This window comes from Pongo pygmaeus, chromosome 3 (genome assembly GCF_028885625.2).
Source record: "Pongo pygmaeus isolate AG05252 chromosome 3, NHGRI_mPonPyg2-v2.0_pri, whole genome shotgun sequence".
Lineage (NCBI taxonomy): Eukaryota > Metazoa > Chordata > Mammalia > Primates > Hominidae > Pongo > Pongo pygmaeus.
In genome coordinates, this window is record NC_072376.2 from 77,019,301 (window position 1) to 77,033,211 (window position 13,911).

The window sequence follows — 13,911 nt, forward strand, 5'->3', positions numbered from 1 at the left end:
GCAAGTCTGTGAGTTGAATCCACTCATCACAAAGAAGTTTCTGAGAATGCTTCTGTCTAGTTTTTATGTGATGATATTTCGTTTTCCAGCCTTGGCCTCAAAGCGCTCCAAATATCCACTTTCAGATGCTACTAAAAGAGCGTTTCAAAACTGCTCTATCAAAAGGAAGGTTCAGGTCTGTGAGTTGAATGCACTCATCACACCGAAGTTTCTGACAATGCTTCTCTCTAGTGTTTAAGTGAAGATATTTCCTTTTCCAGCCTAGTCCTGAAATCGCTCCAAACATCCCCTAGCAAATTCTGCAAAAAGAGTGTTTCCAAACTGCGCTCTCAAAGGGAAGATTCCTCTCAGTGAGTTGAATGCATAAAGCACAGGGTAGTTTCTGAGAATGCTTCCGTCTGGTTTGCATGTGAAGGTATTTCCTTTTCCAGTGTTGGCCTCGTAGCACTCCAAATATTCCCTTGCAGATTCTACTAACAGAGCGTTTCAAAAGTGCTATATGAAAAGGAAGCTTCAACTCTGTGAGTTGAATGCGCACATCACAAAGAAGTTTCTGAGAATGCTTCTGTCTAGTTTTTATGTGAAGATATTTCGTTTTGCAGCATACGCCTCAAAGCGCTCCAACTATCCACTTGCGGTTTGCACAAAAAGTGTGTTTCAAAACTATTCTATCAAAAGGAAGGTACAACTCTGTGAGTAGAATGCACTCATCTCAAGAAGTTTCTGAGAATGGTTCTATCTAGTTTTCGTCTGAATGTATTTCCTTTTCCACTGGATGACGCAATCGCACCAAACATCCACTTGCAGTTTCCACCAAAAGAGGGTTGCAGAACTGCTCTGTGAAAAGGAATGTTCAACTCTGTGAGTTCCATCCCCACATGAGAAAGAAGTTTCTGAGAATGCTTCTGTCTAGTTTGTATATGAAGATGTTACCTTTTCCAGCCTAAGCCTCAAAGAGCTCCAAGCATCCACTTGCGGATTCTACAGAAGCAGTGTTTCAAAGCTGGCCTATCAAAAGGAAGGTTTCACTCTGTGACTTGAAGGCCCTCATCGCAAAGAAGTTTCTGAGAATGCTTCCGTCCCGTTTCTATGCCAGGATATTTCCTTTTGAAGCATAGGCCTCAAAGCGTTCCAAATATCCACGTGCAGATTCTACAAAAAGAGTGTTTCAAAACTGCTCTATCAAAAGGAAGGTTGAACTCTGTGAGTTGAATGCACAAAGCACAGGGAACTTTCTGAGAATGCTTTTGCCTAGTTTCTACGGGAAGATATTTCCTTTTCCGGCGTAGGCCTCAAGGAACTCCATATATCCACTTGAAGATTCTGCTAAAAGAGTGTTTCAAAACTTCTCTCTCCAAAGAAAGGTTCAACACTGTGAGTTCAATGTACACATCACCAAGAAGTTTCTGAGAATGCTTCTATCTACTTTTTAGGGGAAGATATTTCCTTTTCCAGCATAGGCCTGAAAGCGCTCCAAATAAACACTTGCAGATTCTACAAAAGGAGTGTTTCAAAACTGTTCTACCAAAAGGAACGTTCGAGTCCTGAGTTGAATGCACTCATCACAAAGAACTTTCGCAGAACGCTTCTGTCTAGTTTTTCTGTGATGATATTTCGTTTCCCAGCACTGGCCTCAAAGCGCTCCAAATATCCACTTTCAGATTCTACTAAAAGAGTGTTTCAAAACTGCTCTAGGGAAAGGAAGGTTCAACTCTGTGAGTTGGATGCACACATTGCCATGTCGTCTCTGAGTATGCTTCTGTCTAGCTTTTAGGGGAAGATATTTCATTTTCCAGCAGAGGCCTCATATCGCTCCAAATATTCACTTGCAGATTCTACAAAAAGGGTGTTTCAAAACTTCTCTATCAATAGGTAGGTTCAACTCTGTGAGTTGAATGCAGTCATCACAAAGATGTTTCTGACAATGCTTCTGTCTAGTTTTTAGGTGAAGATATTTCCTTTTCCAGCATAGGCCTCAAAGCGTTCGAAATAGACACTCGCAGATTCTACAAAAGGAGTGTTTCAAAACTATCCTATCCAAAGGAACGTGCAAGTCTGTGAGTTGAATCCACTCATCGCAAAGAAGTTTCTGAGAATGCTTCTGTCTAGTTTTTATGTGATGATATTTCGTTTTCCAGCCTTGGCCTCAAAGCGCTCCAAATATCCACTTTCAGATGCTACTAAAAGAGCGTTTCAAAACTGCTCTATCAAAAGGAAGGTTCAGGTCTGTGAGTTGAATGCACTCATCACACCGAAGTTTCTGACAATGCTTCTGTCTAGTGTTTAAGTGAAGATATTTCCTTTTCCAGCCTAGTCCTGAAATCGCTCCAAACATCCCCTAGCAAATTCTGCAAAAAGAGTGTTTCCAAACTGCGCTCTCAAAGGGAAGATTCCTCTCAGTGAGTAGAATGCATAAAGCACAGGGTAGTTTCTGAGAATGCTTCCGTCTGGTTTGTATGTGAAGGTATTTCCTTTTCCAGTGTTGGCCTCGTAGCACTCCAAATATTCCCTTGCAGATTCTACTAACAGAGCGTTTCAAAAGTGCTATATGAAAAGGAAGCTTCAACTCTGTGAGTTGAATGCGCACATCTCAAAGAAGTTTCTGAGAATGCTTCTGTCTAGTTTTTATGTGAAGATATTTCGTTTTGCAGCATACGCCTCAAAGCGCTCCAACTATCCACTTGCGGTTTGCACAAAAAGTGTGTTTCAAAACTATTCTATCAAAAGGAAGGTACAACTCTGTGAGTAGAATGCACTCATCTCAAGAAGTTTCTGAGAATGGTTCTATCTAGTTTTCGTCTGAATGTATTTCCTTTTCCACTGGATGACGCAATCACACCAAACATCCACTTGCAGTTTCCACCAAAACAGGGTTGCAGAACTGCTCTGTGAAAAGGAATGTTCAACTCTGTGAGTTCCATCCCCACATGACAAATAAGTTTCTGAGAATGCTTCTGTCTAGTTTGTATATGAAGATATTTCCTTTTCCAGCCTAAGCCTCAAAGAGCTCCAAGCATCCACATGCGGATTCTACAGAAGCAGTGTTTCGAAGCTGGCCTATCAAAAGGAAGGTTTCACTCTGTGACTTGAAGGCCCTCATCGCAAAGAAGTTTCTGAGAATGCTTCCGTCCCGTTTCTATGCCAGGATATTTCCTTTTGAAGCATAGGCCTCAAAGCGTTCCAAATATCCACGTGCAGATTCTACAAAAAGAGTGTTTCAAAACTGCTCTATCAAAAGGAAGGTTGAACTCTGTGAGTTGAATGCACAAAGCACAGGGAACTTTCTGAGAATGCTTTTGCCTAGTTTCTACGGGAAGATATTTCCTTTTCCGGCGTAGGCCTCAAGGAACTCCATATATCTACTTGAAGATTCTGCTAAAAGAGTGTTTCAAAACTTCTCTCTCCAAAGAAAGGTTCAACACTGTGAGTTCAATGTACACATCACCAAGAAGTTTCTGAGAATGCTTCTATCTACTTTTTAGGGGAAGATATTTCCTTTTCCAGCATAGGCCTGAAAGCGCTCCAAATAAACACTTGCAGATTCTACAAAAGGAGTGTTTCAAAACTGTTCTACCAAAAGGAACGTTCGAGTCCCTGAGTTGAATGCACTCATCACAAGGAACTTTCGCAGAACGCTTCTGTCTAGTTTTTCTGTGATGATATTTCGTTTCCCAGCACTGGCCTCAAATCGCTCCAAATATCCACTTTCAGATTCTACTAAAAGAGTGTTTCAAAACTGCTCTAGGGAAAGGAAGGTTCAACTCTGTGAGTTGGATGCACACATTGCCAAGTCGTTTCTGAGTATGCTTCTGTCTAGCTTTTAGGGGAAGATATTTCATTTCCCAGCAGAGGCCTCATATCGCTCCAAATATTCACTTGCAGATTCTACAAAAAGGGTGTTTCAAAACTTCTCTATCAATAGGTAGGTTCAACTCTGTGAGTTGAATGCAGTCATCACAAAGATGTTTCTGACAATGCTTCTGTCTAGTTTTTAGGTGAAGATATTTCCTTTTCCAGCATAGGCCTCTAAGCGTTCGAAATAGACACTCGCAGATTCTACAAAAGGAGTGTTTCAAAACTATCCTATCCAAAGGAACGTGCAAGTCTGTGAGTTGAATCCACTCATCACAAAGAAGTTTCTGAGAATGCTTCTGTCTAGTTTTTATGTGATGATATTTCGTTTTCCAGCCTTGGCCTCAAAGCGCTCCAAATATCCACTTTCAGATGCTACTAAAAGAGCGTTTCAAAACTGCTCTATCAAAAGGAAGGTTCAGTTCTGTGAGTTGAATGCACTCATCACACCGAAGTTTCTGACAATGCTTCTGTCTAGTGTTTAAGTGAAGATATTTCCTTTTCCAGCCTAGTCCTGAAATCGCTCCAAACATCCCCTAGCAAATTCTGCAAAAAGAGTGTTTCCAAACTGCGCTCTCAAAGGGAAGATTCCTCTCAGTGAGTTGAATGCATAAAGCACAGGGTAGTTTCTGAGAATGCTTCCGTCTTGTTTGCATGTGAAAGTATTTCCTTTTCCAGTGTTGGCCTCGTAGCCCTCCAAATATTCCCTTGCAGATTCTACTAACAGAGCGTTTCAAAAGTGCTATATGAAAAGGAAGCTTCAACTCTGTGAGTTGAATGCGCACATCACAAAGAAGTTTCTGAGAATGCTTCTGTCTAGTTTTTATGTGAAGATATTTCGTTTTGCAGCATACGCCTCAAAGCGCTCCAACTATCCACTTGCGGTTTGCACAAAAAGTGTGTTTCAAAACTATTCTATCAAAAGGAAGGTACAACTCTGTGAGTAGAATGCACTCATCTCAAGAAGTTTCTGAGAATGGTTCTATCTAGTTTTCGTCTGAATGTATTTCCTTTTCCACTGGATGACACAATCGCACCAAACATCCACGTGCAGTTTCCACCAAAAGAGGGTTGCAGAACTGCTCTGTGAAAAGGAATGTTCAACTCTGTGAGTTCCATCCCCACATGAGAAAGAAGTTTCTGAGAATGCTTCTGTCTAGTTTGTATATGAAGATATTACCTTTTCCAGCCTAAGCCTCAAAGAGCTCCAAGCATCCACTTGCGGATTCAACAGAAGCAGTGCTTCAAAGCTGGCCTATCAAAAGGAAGGTTTCACTCTGTGACTTGAAGGCCCTCATCGTAAAGAAGTTTGTGAGAATGCTTCCGTCCCGTTTCTATGCCAGGATATTTCCTTTTGAAGCATAGGCCTCAAAGCGTTCCAAATATCCACGTGCAGATTCTACAAAAAGAGTGTTTCAAAACTGCTCTATCAAAAGGAAGGTTGAACTCTGTGAGTTGAATGCACAAAGCACACGGAACTTTCTGAGAATGCTTTTGCCTAGTTTCTACGGGAAGATATTTCCTTTTCCGGCGTAGGCCTCAAGGAAGTCAATATATCCACTTGAAGATTCTGCTAAAAGAGTGTTTCAAAACTTCTCTCTCCAAAGAAAGGTTCAACACTGTGAGTTCAATGTACACATCACCAAGAAGTTTCTGAGAATGCTTCTATCTACTTTTTAGGGGAAGATATTTCCTTTTCCAGCATAGGCCTGAAAGCGCTCCAAATAAACACTTGCAGATTCTACAAAAGGAGTGTTTCAAAACTGTTCTATCAAAAGGAACGTTCGAGTCTCTGAGTTGAATGCACTCATCACAAAGAACTTTCGCAGAACGCTTCTGTCTAGTTTTTCTGTGATGATATTTCGTTTCCCAGCACTGGCCTCAAAGCGCTCCAAATATCCACTTTCAGATTCTACTAAAAGAGTGTTTCAAAACTGCTCTAGGGAAAGGAAGGTTCAACTCTGTGAGTTGGATGCACACATTGCCAAGTCGTTTCTGAGTATGCTTCTGTCTAGCTTTTAGGGGAAGATATTTCATTTCCCAGCAGAGGCCTCATATCGCTCCAAATATTCACTTGCAGATTCTACAAAAAGGGTGTTTCAAAACTTCTCTATCAATAGGTAGGTTCAACTCTGTGAGTTGAATGCAGTCGTCAGAAAGATGTTTCTGACAATGCTTCTGTCTAGTTTTTAGGTGAAGATATTTCCTTTTCCAGCATGGGCCTCAAAGCGTTCGAAATAAACACTCGCAGATTCTACAAAAGGAGTGTTTCAAAACTATCCTATCCAAAGGAACGTGCAAGTCTGTGAGTTGAATCCACTCATCACAAAGAAGTTTCTGAGAATGCTTCTGTCTAGTTTTTATGTGATGATATTTCGTTTTCCAGCCTTGGCCTCAAAGCGCTCCAAATATCCACTTTCAGATGCTACTAAAAGAGCGTTTCAAAACTGCTCTATCAAAAGGAAGGTTCAGGTCTGTGAGTTGAATGCACTCATCACACCGAAGTTTCTGACAATGCTTCTGTCTAGTGTTTAAGTGAAGATATTTCCTTTTCCAGCCTAGTCCTGAAATCGCTCCAAACATCCCCTAGCAAATTCTGCAAAAAGAGTGTTTCCAAACTTCGCTCTCAAAGGGAAGATTCCTCTCAGTGAGTTGGATGCATAAAGCACAGGGTAGTTTCTGAGAATGCTTCCGTCTGGTTTGTATGTGAAGGTATTTCCTTTTCCAGTGTTGGCCTCGTAGCACTCCAAATATTCCCTTGCAGATTCTACTAACAGAGCGTTTCAAAAGTGCTATAAGAAAAGGAAGCTTCAACTCTGTGAGTTGAATGCGCACATCACAAAGAAGTTTCTGAGAATGCTTCTGTCTAGTTTTTATGTGAAGATATTTCGTTTTGCAGCATACGCCTCAAAGCGCTCCAACTATCCACTTGCGGTTTGCACAAAAAGTGTGTTTCAAAACTATTCTATCAAAAGGAAGGTACAACTCTGTGAGTAGAATGCACTCATCTCAAGAAGTTTCTGAGAATGGTTCTATCTAGTTTTCGTCTGAATGTATTTCCTTTTCCACTGGATGACGCAATCGCACCAAACATCCACTTGCAGTTTCCACCAAAAGAGGGTTGCAGAACTGCTCTGTGAAAAGGAATGTTCAACTCTGTGAGTTCCATCCCCACATGACAAATAAGTTTCTGAGAATGCTTCTGTCTAGTTTGTATATGAAGATATTACCTTTTCCAGCCTAAGCCTCAAAGAGCTCCAAGCATCCACTTGCGGATTCTACAGAAGCAGTGTTTCAAAGCTGGCCTATCAAAAGGAAGGTTTCACTCTGTGACTTGAAGGCCCTCATCGCAAACAAGTTTCTGAGAATGCTTCCGTCCCGTTTCTATGCCAGGATATTTCCTTTTGAAGCATAGGCCTCAAAGCGTTCCAAATATCCACGTGCAGATTCTACAAAAAGAGTGTTTCAAAACTGCTCTATCAAAAGGAAGGTTGAACTCTGTGAGTTGAATGCACAAAGCACAGGGAACTTTCTGAGAATGCTTTTGCCTAGTTTCTACGGGAAGATATTTCCTTTTCCGGCGTATTCCTCACGGAACTCCATATATCTACTTGAAGATTCTGCTAAAAGAGTGTTTCAAAACTTCTCTCTCCAAAGAAAGGTTCAACACTGTGAGTTCAATGTACACATCACCAAGAAGTTTCTGAGAATGCTTCTATCTACTTTTTAGGGGAAGATATTTCCTTTTCCAGCATAGGCCTGAAACCGCTCCAAATAAACACTTGCAGATTCTACAAAAGGAGTGTTTCAAAACTGTTCTACCAAAAGGAACGTTCGAGTCCCTGAGTTGAATGCACTCATCACAAAGAACTTTCGCAGAACGCTTCTGTCTAGTTTTTCTGTGATGATATTTCGTTTCCCAGCACTGGCCTCAAAGCGCTCCAAATATCCACTTTCAGATTCTACTAAAAGAGTGGTTCAAAACTGCTCTAGGGAAAGGAAGGTTCAACTCTGTGAGTTGGATGCACACATTGCCAAGTCGTTTCTGAGTATGCTTCTGTCTAGCTTTTAGGGGAAGATATTTCATTTCCCAGCAGAGGCCTCATATCGCTCCAAATATTCACTTGCAGATTCTACAAAAAGGGTGTTTCAAAACTTCTCTATCAATAGGTAGGTTCAACTCTGTGAGTTGAATGCAGTCATCACAAAGATGTTTCTGACAATGCTTCTGTCTAGTTTTTAGGTGAAGATATTTCCTTTTCCAGCATAGGCCTCAAAGCGTTCGAAATAAACACTCGCAGATTCTACAAAAGGAGTGTTTCAAAACTATCCTATCCAAAGGAACGTGCAAGTCTGTGAGTTGAATCCACTCATCACAAAGAAGTTTCTGAGAATGCTTCTGTCTAGTTTTTATGTGATGATATTTCGTTTTCCAGCCTTGGCCTCAAAGCGCTCCAAATATCCACTTTCAGATGCTACTAAAAGAGCGTTTCAAAACTGCTCTATCAAAAGGAAGGTTCAGGTCTGTGAGTTGAATGCACTCATCACACCGAAGTTTCTGACAATGCTTCTGTCTAGTGTTTAAGTGAAGATATTTCCTTTTCCAGCCTAGTCCTGAAATCGCTCCAAACATCCCCTAGCAAATACTGCAAAAAGAGTGTTTCCAAACCGCGCTCTCAAAGGGAAGATTCCTCTCAGTGAGTTGAATGCATAAAGCACAGGGTAGTTTCTGAGAATGCTTCCGTCTGGTTTGTATGTGAAGGTATTTCCTTTTCCAGTGTTGGCCTCGTAGCACTCCAAATATTCCCTTGCAGATTCTACTAACAGAGCGTTTCAAAAGTGCTATATGAAAAGGAAGCTTCAACTCTGTGAGTTGAATGCGCACATCACAAAGAAGTTTCTGAGAATGCTTCTGTCTAGTTTTTATGTGAAGATATTTCGTTTTGCAGCATACGCCTCAAAGCGCTCCAACTATCCCCTTGCAGTTTGCACAAAAAGTGTGTTTCAAAACTATTCTATCAAAAGGAAGGTACAACTCTGTGAGTAGAATGCACTCATCTCAAGAAGTTTCTGAGAATGGTTCTATCTAGTTTTCGTCTGAATGTATTTCCTTTTCCACTGGATGACGCAATCGCACCAAACATCCACTTGCAGTTTCCACCAAAAGAGGGTTGCAGAACTGCTCTGTGAAAAGGAATGTTCAACTCTGTGAGTTCCATCCCCACATGAGAAAGAAGTTTCTGAGAACGCTTCTGTCTAGTTTGTATATGAAGATATTACCTTTTCCAGCCTAAGCCTCAAAGAGCTCCAAGCATCCACTTGCGGATTCTACAGAAGCAGTGTTTCAAAGCTGGCCTATCAAAAGGAAGGTTTCACTCTGTGACTTGAAGGCCCTCATCGCAAAGAAGTTTCTGAGAATGCTTCCGTCCCGTTTCTATGCCAGGATATTTCCTTTTGAAGCATAGGCCTCAAAGCGTTCCAAATATCCACGTGCAGATTCTACAAAAAGAGTGTTTCAAAACTGCTCTATCAAAAGGAAGGTTGAACTCTGTGAGTTCAATGCACAAAGCACAGGGAACTTTCTGAGAATGCTTTTGCCTAGTTTCTACGGGAAGATATTTCCTTTTCAGGCGTAGGCCTCAAGGAACTCCATATATCCACTTGAAGATTCTGCTAAAAGAGTGTTTCAAAACTTCTCTCTCCAAAGAAAGGTTCAACACTGTGAGTGCAATGTACACATCACCAAGAAGTTTCTGAGAATGCTTCTATCTACTTTCTGGGGAAGATATTTCCTTTTCCAGCATAGGCCTGAAAGCGCTCCAAATAAACACTTGCAGATTCTACAAAAGGAGTGTTTCAAAACTGTTCTACCAAAAGGAACGTTCGAGTCCCTGAGTTGAATGCACTCATCACAAAGAACTTTCGCAGAACGCTTCTGTCTAGTTTTTCTGTGATGATATTTCGTTTCCCAGCACTGGCCTCAAAGCGCTCCAAATATCCACTTTCAGATTCTACTAAAAGAGTGGTTCAAAACTGCTCTAGGGAAAGGAAGGTTCAACTCTGTGAGTTGGATGCACACATTGCCAAGTCGTTTCTGAGTATGCTTCTGTCTAGCTTTTAGGGGAAGATATTTCATTTCCCAGCAGAGGCCTCATATCGCACCAAATATTCACTTGCAGATTCTACAAAAAGGGTGTTTCAAAACTTCTCTATCAATAGGTAGGTTCAACTCTGTGAGTTGAATGCAGTCATCACAAAGATGTTTCTGACAATGCTTCTGTCTAGTTTTTAGGTGAAGATATTTCCTTTTCCAGCATAGGCCTCAAAGCGTTCGAAATAAACACTCGCAGATTCTACAAAAGGAGTGTTTCAAAACTATCCTATCCAAAGGAACGTGCAAGTCTGTGAGTTGAATCCACTCATCACAAAGAAGTTTCTGAGAATGCTTCTGTCTAGTTTTTATGTGATGATATTTCGTTTTCCAGCCTTGGCCTCAAAGCGCTCCAAATATCCACTTTCAGATGCTACTAAAAGAGCGTTTCAAAACTGCTCTATCAAAAGGAAGGTTCAGGTCTGTGAGTTGAATGCACTCATCACACCGAAGTTTCTGACAATGCTTCTCTCTAGTGTTTAAGTGAAGATATTTCCTTTTCCAGCCTAGTCCTGAAATCGCTCCAAACATCCCCTAGCAAATTCTGCAAAAAGAGTGTTTCCAAACTGCGCTCTCAAAGGGAAGATTCCTCTCAGTGAGTTGAATGCATAAAGCACAGGGTAGTTTCTGAGAATGCTTCCGTCTGGTTTGCATGTGAAGGTATTTCCTTTTCCAGTGTTGGCCTCGTAGCACTCCAAATATTCCCTTGCAGATTCTACTAACAGAGCGTTTCAAAAGTGCTATATGAAAAGGAAGCTTCAACTCTGTGAGTTGAATGCGCACATCACAAAGAAGTTTCTGAGAATGCTTCTGTCTAGTTTTTATGTGAAGATATTTCGTTTTGCAGCATACGCCTCAAAGCGCTCCAACTATCCACTTGCGGTTTGCACAAAAAGTGTGTTTCAAAACTATTCTATCAAAAGGAAGGTACAACTCTGTGAGTAGAATGCACTCATCTCAAGAAGTTTCTGAGAATGGTTCTATCTAGTTTTCGTCTGAATGTATTTCCTTTTCCACTGGATGACGCAATCGCACCAAACATCCACTTGCAGTTTCCACCAAAAGAGGGTTGCAGAACTGCTCTGTGAAAAGGAATGTTCAACTCTGTGAGTTCCATCCCCACATGAGAAAGAAGTTTCTGAGAATGCTTCTGTCTAGTTTGTATATGAAGATGTTACCTTTTCCAGCCTAAGCCTCAAAGAGCTCCAAGCATCCACTTGCGGATTCTACAGAAGCAGTGTTTCAAAGCTGGCCTATCAAAAGGAAGGTTTCACTCTGTGACTTGAAGGCCCTCATCGCAAAGAAGTTTCTGAGAATGCTTCCGTCCCGTTTCTATGCCAGGATATTTCCTTTTGAAGCATAGGCCTCAAAGCGTTCCAAATATCCACGTGCAGATTCTACAAAAAGAGTGTTTCAAAACTGCTCTATCAAAAGGAAGGTTGAACTCTGTGAGTTGAATGCACAAAGCACAGGGAACTTTCTGAGAATGCTTTTGCCTAGTTTCTACGGGAAGATATTTCCTTTTCCGGCGTAGGCCTCAAGGAACTCCATATATCCACTTGAAGATTCTGCTAAAAGAGTGTTTCAAAACTTCTCTCTCCAAAGAAAGGTTCAACACTGTGAGTTCAATGTACACATCACCAAGAAGTTTCTGAGAATGCTTCTATCTACTTTTTAGGGGAAGATATTTCCTTTTCCAGCATAGGCCTGAAAGCGCTCCAAATAAACACTTGCAGATTCTACAAAAGGAGTGTTTCAAAACTGTTCTACCAAAAGGAACGTTCGAGTCCTGAGTTGAATGCACTCATCACAAAGAACTTTCGCAGAACGCTTCTGTCTAGTTTTTCTGTGATGATATTTCGTTTCCCAGCACTGGCCTCAAAGCGCTCCAAATATCCACTTTCAGATTCTACTAAAAGAGTGTTTCAAAACTGCTCTAGGGAAAGGAAGGTTCAACTCTGTGAGTTGGATGCACACATTGCCATGTCGTCTCTGAGTATGCTTCTGTCTAGCTTTTAGGGGAAGATATTTCATTTTCCAGCAGAGGCCTCATATCGCTCCAAATATTCACTTGCAGATTCTACAAAAAGGGTGTTTCAAAACTTCTCTATCAATAGGTAGGTTCAACTCTCTGAGTTGAATGCAGTCATCACAAAGATGTTTCTGACAATGCTTCAGTCTAGTTTTTAGGTGAAGATATTTCCTTTTCCAGCATGGGCCTCAAAGCGTTCGAAATAAACACTCGCAGATTCTACAAAAGGAGTGTTTCAAAACTATCCTATCCAAAGGAACGTGCAAGTCTGTGAGTTGAATCCACTCATCACAAAGAAGTTTCTGAGAATGCTTCTGTCTAGTTTTTATGTGATGATATTTCGTTTTCCAGCCTTGGCCTCAAAGCGCTCCGAATATCCACTTTCAGATGCTACTAAAAGAGCGTTTCAAAACTGCTCTATCAAAAGGAAGGTTCAGGTCTGTGAGTTGAATGCACTCATCACACCGAAGTTTCTGACAATGCTTCTGTCTAGTGTTTAATTGATGAAATTTCCTTTTCCAGCCTAGTCCTGAAATCGCTCCAAACATCCCCTAGCAAATTCTGCAAAAAGAGTGTTTCCAAACTGCGCTCTCAAAGGGAAGATTCCTCTCAGTGAGTTGAATGCATAAAGCACAGGGTAGTTTCTGAGAATGCTTCCGTCTGGTTTGCATGTGAAGGTATTTCCTTTTCCAGTGTTGGCCTCATAGCACTCCAAATATTCCCTTGCAGATTCTACTAACAGAGCGTTTCCAAAGTGCTATATGAAAAGGAAGCTTCAACTCTGTGAGTTGAATGCGCACATCACAAAGAAGTTTCTGAGAATGCTTCTGTCTAGTTTGTCTGTGAAGATATTTCGTTTTGCAGCATACGCCTCAAAGCGCTCCAACTATCCACTTGCGGTTTGCACAAAAAGTGTTTCAAAACTATTCTATCAAAAGGAAGGTACAACTCTGTGAGTAGAATGCACTCATCTCAAGAAGTTTCTGAGAATGGTTCTATCTAGTTTTCGTCTGAATGTATTTCCTTTTCCACTGGATGACGCAATCGCACCAAACATCCACTTGCAGTTTCCACCAAAAGAGGGTTGCAGAACTGCTCTGTGAAAAGGAATGTTCAACTCTGTGAGTTCCATCCCCACATGAGAAAGAAGTTTCTGAGAATGCTTCTGTCTAGTTTGTATATGAAGATATTACCTTTTCCAGCCTAAGCCTCAAAGAGCTCCAAGCATCCACTTGCGGATTCTACAGAAGCAGTGTTTCAAAGCTGGCCTATCAAAAGGAAGGTTTCACTCTGTGACTTGAAGGCCCTCATCGCAAAGAAGTTTCTGAGAATGCTTCCGTCCCGTTTCTATGCCAGGATATTTCCTTTTGAAGCATAGGCCTCAAAGCGTTCCAAATATCCACGTGCAGATTCTACAAAAAGAGTGTTTCAAAACTGCTCTATCAAAAGGAGGTTGAACTCTGTGAGTTGAATGCACAAAGCACAGGGAACTTTCTGAGAATGCTTTTGCCTAGTTTCTACGGGAAGATATTTCCTTTTCCGGCGTAGGCCTCAAGGAACTCCATATATCCACTTGAAGATTCTGCTAAAAGAGTGTTTCAAAACTTCTCTCTCCAAAGAAAGGTTCAACACTGTGAGTTCAATGTACACATCACCAAGAAGTTTCTGAGAATGCTTCTATCTACTTTTTAGGGGAAGATATTTCCTTTTCCAGCATAGGGCTGAAAGCGCTCCAAATAAACACTTGCAGATTCTACAAAAGGAGTGTTTCAAAACTGTTCTATCAAAAGGAACGTTTAAGTCTCTGAGTTGAATGCACTCATCACAAAGAACTTTCGCAGAACGCTTCTGTCTAGTTTTTCTGTGATGATATTTC